Here is a 6,675-nt window from a genome sequence, read left to right on the forward strand (position 1 = left end):
ACCGAGCTGCGCGGTCCTGGTCAGCTGGTCAGGTCTCCGTGGTGTGTGTGGTACATATGTGTGTGTGTGTGTGTGTGTTAATCTTGTTTTATCTGCATCCATCGCATCTCTACAGCAACGCCACGCACTAGAAGCCTTCGTGGGACGCCAAGGAGGACGCGGCCACAGGGTAAGACTCCGATGGCGTTTGTAAAGTGGTGTTGTAAAGGGAAAACAACAGGCTGGCGGACGGAAGGGAAGACTGGGGTGGGATGACAGGCCATCGTCGAAATGTTGAGTACGCAGGTGTAATTTTTGAGTATTGTAAAGGTATTGATACGGTGTTGTGTGTTTGTGTAATTGTTGGATGTTAAGATGAAGTGTGTGGTGACGGCAGGAGACGAATTGGTAAGTTGTGACCTGACGTATGGTGTTAAGCATAATACGTATTTCATAAGTATTTTCCTTCTCATACTGGCGATTTTTTTTTTTTTTCATTTCCCTGTAATGTACTTAATTGGTCTATACGTCAATGAAGAATCGCTGAGGAGATTGTACGTGGCAATTAAACTAGATTGTTAGGTTAGATTAAATGAAAAGTTAAATAAATTCTTTTTTTCTGTTGCGTCACGTTCTCCAGGTGATGAGTGACGAAGGTACCCAGGTGAGAGTGCGTCACGTGCCCAGCCATGATCAGGTGTCCCAGCGCCACCGTCACACCTGCGTCACGCTCACTAGGCGTCACTAATCAGCAGCATTACACATCACACGTCGCCTCTCTCTTTGTTACTAAGTGGAGGATTCTGCAAAGTTCCTGCTATTAAGTGAATTTGGGGATTATGAAATTTATATCAATTACAGCAAACGAGGCTATTCCGAGTGCGTGCCTGATTGCCGCGTGTAATCAAAGCGAGAGTGCAATTAAACGCTCCGTGTGAGAGGAAGGCTAGGACGATCTGAACCAGACGCGTGGCTCATGCTCGGTTCTGCTTCACGGGTTCGGTTCACGAAGGAAAGTTCACTTCACTTGTGTCTGTACGCTGGCGTCTCGACTTAAACCATGAACTTCCTCACTTCACGCCGTTTTGTGTCCTTGCGTTGCGGTGCTAAACATCAGTTAGCAAAGCAGTAAGAGCACAAGAAAAGGAGGGAAGTTGCAGGAAGCCGTTGGGTGTACACGTGGCAATCTCTGTATAAAACATGTCTACCTGTTATTAACTGTCTTCCTCATCCATGACTTAACCTAATCTTCCTTTGCGGCTCCCTAATGAATCACCACTAACAGCTTGATTACTGAGTCTATTCCATTCATCTACCACTCTATTTGAAGACCAATTAATTCCTATCCTTTTTTTTTTTTTTTTTAGTCTAACCTTATTGAGGAGTCAGTTCAATCAGTCAACAAATCAGTCAATTAAAAAAAAAGTTAATTATTTAATAATTCGGTCAACCATCGCTTCGTGTTTGCTTGTTAGTATTTTAAACAACTCGCGTCTTTACGTTACTGCGCCAAAGAGCTTCGTTGTTGTGTTACCTGAAGCACCAATCAGTCATTCGGGCAATCCTCACCACCGCGCAAACTCATCGGTGACAACGCACAGCCGCCTTGCTCACTGGGGACGTCTGCACCTCTCGTCTGGCAGGCTGGGCTTCGCGTCCCATTCAGGTGCAGAGGTTTTCACTGAACGGCGAGCAGTGACTGACCGCCTTGAGTAATAGACTGGCAGTGTGAGAAGCTTTACATATGGATTAGACTCTTTGGGTACGCTCTCTCTCTCTCTCTCTCTCTCTCTCTCTCTCTCTCTCTCTCTCTCTCTCTCTCTCTCTCTCTCTCTCTCTCTCTCTCTCTCTCGACTGAATACTATTAATTTGAGCGGCGCTGTGGCTTTTGTCTTTTTACATATAAAAAAAAAAATAGGATAAATGTGAAGCGAGTTAAAAATAAATAAATAAATAAAAGTAAAAGCGTCGTGTTCCTCCGATGAGTTGCATAAAAAGCACGAGTTTCAGAGAGACTTAATGAGCGTAATAAGTGCGAGGGGAGGTGATGGCGTGATGGCCTTTGTTCCCACTGCAGCTGAGGGCCCGCGAGGTGCAGACGGCGGCGGGACGCGGAACACATCACAGCACTGGGCGGCAGGAACAGAAAATGTGCTTCTTGATTATGAGATGTGAGGAAAATGTGGGAGTAAATCTTAAGGGTAACTTGAAAGACGGGGAATATTCTGAATTAATATGTGACTTTATTGAAGCTATTTTTTCGATTATTGTTGCTATTGTGTTATTGATATTTGTTGTGTTGTGTTGGCTTGTGTCACTCCAGAGATCTAAATTTTTTCATTTAACACCGTGTCATACATTGCTTAAAGCTAAAACTGAAGCTAGATTAAAAGCTCCCTAATTACCTAATCTTTTTACGTGACAAGGAGACTGACTGGCCTGAGTGTGGAAAAGTCCATCATGATAAAAACATCCACTAATTACCATTGATAAAATAGAAAATAGTGGAGAAGTTCCGAGAAGACAGCGGGGCGTTCGTTCCTAAGTTAATATTGATACTGGCCTGTACTTGTAGTCTATATTTAAGGCTCATAATTTTCATAGTGCACGTCGGTAAGGTTGGTATGCGTGGCTTGACGTGGTACCGATCTATTTCCCAAGTTATAATAAACAGCAGCCATACCTAGTGTGCAGGGCTGCCAACTGCTGCCACCGCGATCACCAAACCTGTCAAATAATACCGTCCTTTGTGTCAGTGTGTGGACCTCTTATTTTTTACTGATAATTTTAGGAGCTACTTAAATAATCGCCACGTTCCTCTGTAGATAACCTGAGCTTCCTCTTAACACTTATCTTCCATTTCATTTATCCATTTTACTGTACCATCAGTTATCCCCACTCTTATTCTCTCTCCCACTTTTCTGTAACTCGCTTAAAAAATAAATACAAATATGTTAGAGGGACAACGCAATAGTGTGTCAGGAGGCAGTAGAGAGACGGAAGAGAGACGGTGTGGCTGTGTGCAGAGGAGAGGTGAGGCGTGCATGGGGAGGAGGAAGCTGAGGATGGATTCACTAAGCAGAAGGAAGAGGCTAGAGAAGGTGTATGGATGCAGTGAAAGGAAGACATACTAGTGGTGGGTGGAGACGTATAAGATTGAGATGAGACAGTGATGCTTTGTGTTGACCCTTGACAGAAGCAATACAGGGAATGGCCACTCACTCACGCACCACAGAGTCATTTCTTTAGCCTGTGCTCTTCATTTAACATAGTGCTATTTGTCCTCCGATGTCCGGTGCTTTCGAAGCGTTTGATTCACTCACTAAGACTAACGAGTGTACGTGTGTAGAGAACAGAGCAAGGAGGATGAATCAAAATATAGAAGTGAACAAAGAAAAGAGATAAGATTTGACTAGCAGTTCTTTTGATTCATTTCACTCACTTGCTTAGTTATATAATGTAGGAAAACGGAGCTAGTGTTTCTTCAGAATATATTAATGGCATGTAAGAAGAGAGAGAGAGAGAGAGAGAGAGAGAGAGAGAGAGAGAGAGAGAGAGAGAGAGAGAGAGAGAGAGAGAGAGAGAGAGAGAGAGACGCATTAACTGTTGCTTCAATCAATAAGGTGGGCAGAGTTACCTTGTGCTGCTCTTACCTGTAACAGAGACAATAACCTGCACAAATGATACTTTGAAAGAAAAAAAAAAAAAAAAAAAAAAAAATATATATATATATATATATATATATATATATATATATATATATATATATATATATATATATATATATATATATATATATATATATATACGAATTTATTTATTTTTCTACTTCCATAAATACGAATTAATCAAGAACTGTATATTTTCTTACATGCATAATTTTCACTTTCGAAAAAATGGTATGTTCGTTGCTTTTAACGTGTAAGGGAAAAGAAAGTAATGACGTACTACTAATACTGACAGGAGGAAGTAGTTTACTTATTCGTAAAAAAAAGATGGTATGACTTAATGAATGATATACGTGCAGTATGTTGAAAGAACTCATTCATAGTAGTATAAAATTAGTAAAATATTAATAGTAATACGACATACGCCGCAATATCACAAGAAAAGAGAATAATGCAACTCGAATATAAAAGTAAGAAAACCTAATGATATACGTGTCAAAGGAAATAATTCATGTCATTAGAATTAGAATTCATGTCATTAGAAATAATTCATGTCAGTAGAGGGAGAACATCAGCCAGGCAGAGTAACTACATGTTTCATAACCACCCTGGCGATCACCTCCCAATGCGGGCTGCGGGAGGCGACACACACGGTTAAATGTCCCGCCCTTGCGTTGTCCTGCCGCCGTGATAATGAGCATAATAATCCATTCATGTCCCCGTGTTTTGTCGTGTTTTTTTTTTCTTTTCTTAATCTTTCTCGGTATTAGTGTATATTTAGTGACTGTCTCTGTCAGTATCTACATTCATATACTATCTGTCTGTCCGTCTGTCCGTGTAGGTATCTGTCTATCTCTATATTGTGTGCGTGTATACGGTATCTGCTTGTTATTCTCTCTCTCTCTCTCTCTCTCTCTCTCTCTCTCTCTCTCTCTCTCTCTCTCTCTCTCTCTCTCTCTCTCTCTCTGATGGACATTAAGAGGATGCAGGAACAGTTTATGCAAGTTGTAGGGTTGCCGGCGTCGTCAGTGTTATTGATGTCACTCATTTAAGAGTTACTCCATCCACAGGACGTGAAGCAGAATTTGTAAATAAAGTGTGGAATGAAACTACCCAGAATTCAGTTGTAGTTCATGGTATTGAAATCCATTTTAGATGTTTTGCGAAGTGTGTGTGTGTGGTGTGTGTGTGTGTGTGTGTGTGTGTGTGTGTGTGTGTGTGTGTGTGTGTAGGGTGTCCCGGGAGAAAAGTCATTTATTCTGAGAAATGTAAGAAGAAGTCATTCTAAGTCAGAAATATTCAGTGGTCAAATACTTTTAACGTCATGGTTTAGAAGCTACAGAACATTTAAATATGAACACCCATCAGTGACAAGCGGCTGCACACGGTATATTAATCATAGTAATAATAATAACAATAATAGTAATAATAGTAATAATAATAATAATAATAATAATAATAATAATAATAATAATAATAATAATAATGATAATAATACGTAATGATAACATGCAATTTCACGCCTCGGTGATTACACTGCAAGAATTTGGGTAATTTTAGTAATCACAATAAACAACAGATTTACGGATTACAACAAACAATTACACATGATGGGAGGGATTAAAATGCAACACGTCATACTTACTGCAGCATTTAACCGCCGGAGCGACAATAATAGATTTACGAGTTATTATTAGCAATGTTTTTTTTTTTTTTTCTCCTTGTTAACTGAGTGGGTGCTTTTTACTGGCCAGTACCATGAAAGCCTTGCCTCCCATACACTAGCGCGGCTTGCTGTTGTGTTATTAGGGGAAGGGATCTGGTGTTGGGTATCTGACTGGCATGAAGGATATAACATAAGGGTTAGTAATCATGGTAGGACTGGAATAAAAGGGGATTTGAAGGAGTCTAAAGTTTTTAAAGAGATACAGCAACAGTTAGTAATCAGGACAAGACCAGAATAAAAAAAGATCTGATGGAGGCACTAGTGTTCCCAGGGATACAACAAGGGTGGCTCAGACAAGATCATTAGCGTTATATATTTTGTTTTTAAAAGGCAGATACCCCGTGATGAAATGTGGCTTGGAGTTTTAATGTTGAAATTCTAGTCCGTTGAAATGATGACGCCGCGTGGAGACAGAAACGTTAATTGTGGGAGGAATCTTTTAGGGAGAGGAATATGACTAGGAAGTGATGATTGCACGAATATATAGTCAAGACGACAGGACTAGAATGCGAGGGTAATGAAGTGTCTTGAAGGATATGAAGAGGGTAACGTAAATAGACAAGAACCTTAGCGTTAATAATCAGAATAGGAGAAGAATGAAAAATCTAATGGAGCACTAAAATGATCAGAGGGATATAACAAAGGCAATGCAGAAAAGATGCTTGGGGTTAATAATCATGATAAGAATAAGTTAATGGGTTTCAGCCTTTATATAAGTTATTAAAAAGAGATACCAAGATATGGGTGCTCAAATAAAGGGATAGATAACTACGTAGAATAGAAACCGTTATCAAGTTTTTAGTTCCTAGTCAGTGGCGGACCAATGAGAGAAGATTTACGTCCCGGCTTTCCCTGACGTAAATCTTCCTTCGTTGGTCCATATTGAGCCGGAACTTGATAAAAGATTCTTAACTATAAAAAGAAGATTGGTAGATAGATTGATGGCTATGTAAGATGAGTGGATATAGATAGGTAAGCGTTACGCAGGGCATGTTCATTATAGTTTGGTTTATTACAGTGTTTGGTTTATTCTGGTTTTCGTTATGTTCTTATGCTTTGATTCTTATGTTTTTTTTTTTTTTTTTATGATCATATCAGTCCTTTTTTTTTTTTTTGTGTGTGTGTGTGTGGTTGTGTGTATGTAAAATCGAAGTAGAAAGGGCATCTACTCTGGGTAACGGTTCCCAAATGCCAAATGCAGAACCCTTGCTTAAGAGGCACCGTCCTAACCCTGATAAACTAGGGAAAACCGGACGTAAAAGAAAAAAAAAGAAAAAATATTGACAGTTTGCATGAGAGACC

The 6,675-nt window shown here is 39.9% G+C and overlaps 1 long non-coding RNA gene across 1 annotated transcript in view; it reads left to right on the forward strand.

Moving 5' to 3' along the window:
* LOC135110317 (uncharacterized) overlaps positions 1–6,675 on the forward strand; it is a 141,574-nt gene continuing 134,899 nt past the window's right edge. The window contains exon 1 of the long non-coding RNA XR_010273186.1: positions 1–169. This is a non-coding gene — a long non-coding RNA (uncharacterized LOC135110317). The remainder of the gene's footprint in view (positions 170–6,675) is intronic.

The sequence above is a fragment of the Scylla paramamosain genome, chromosome 20 (genome assembly GCF_035594125.1).
Source record: "Scylla paramamosain isolate STU-SP2022 chromosome 20, ASM3559412v1, whole genome shotgun sequence".
Lineage (NCBI taxonomy): Eukaryota > Metazoa > Arthropoda > Malacostraca > Decapoda > Portunidae > Scylla > Scylla paramamosain.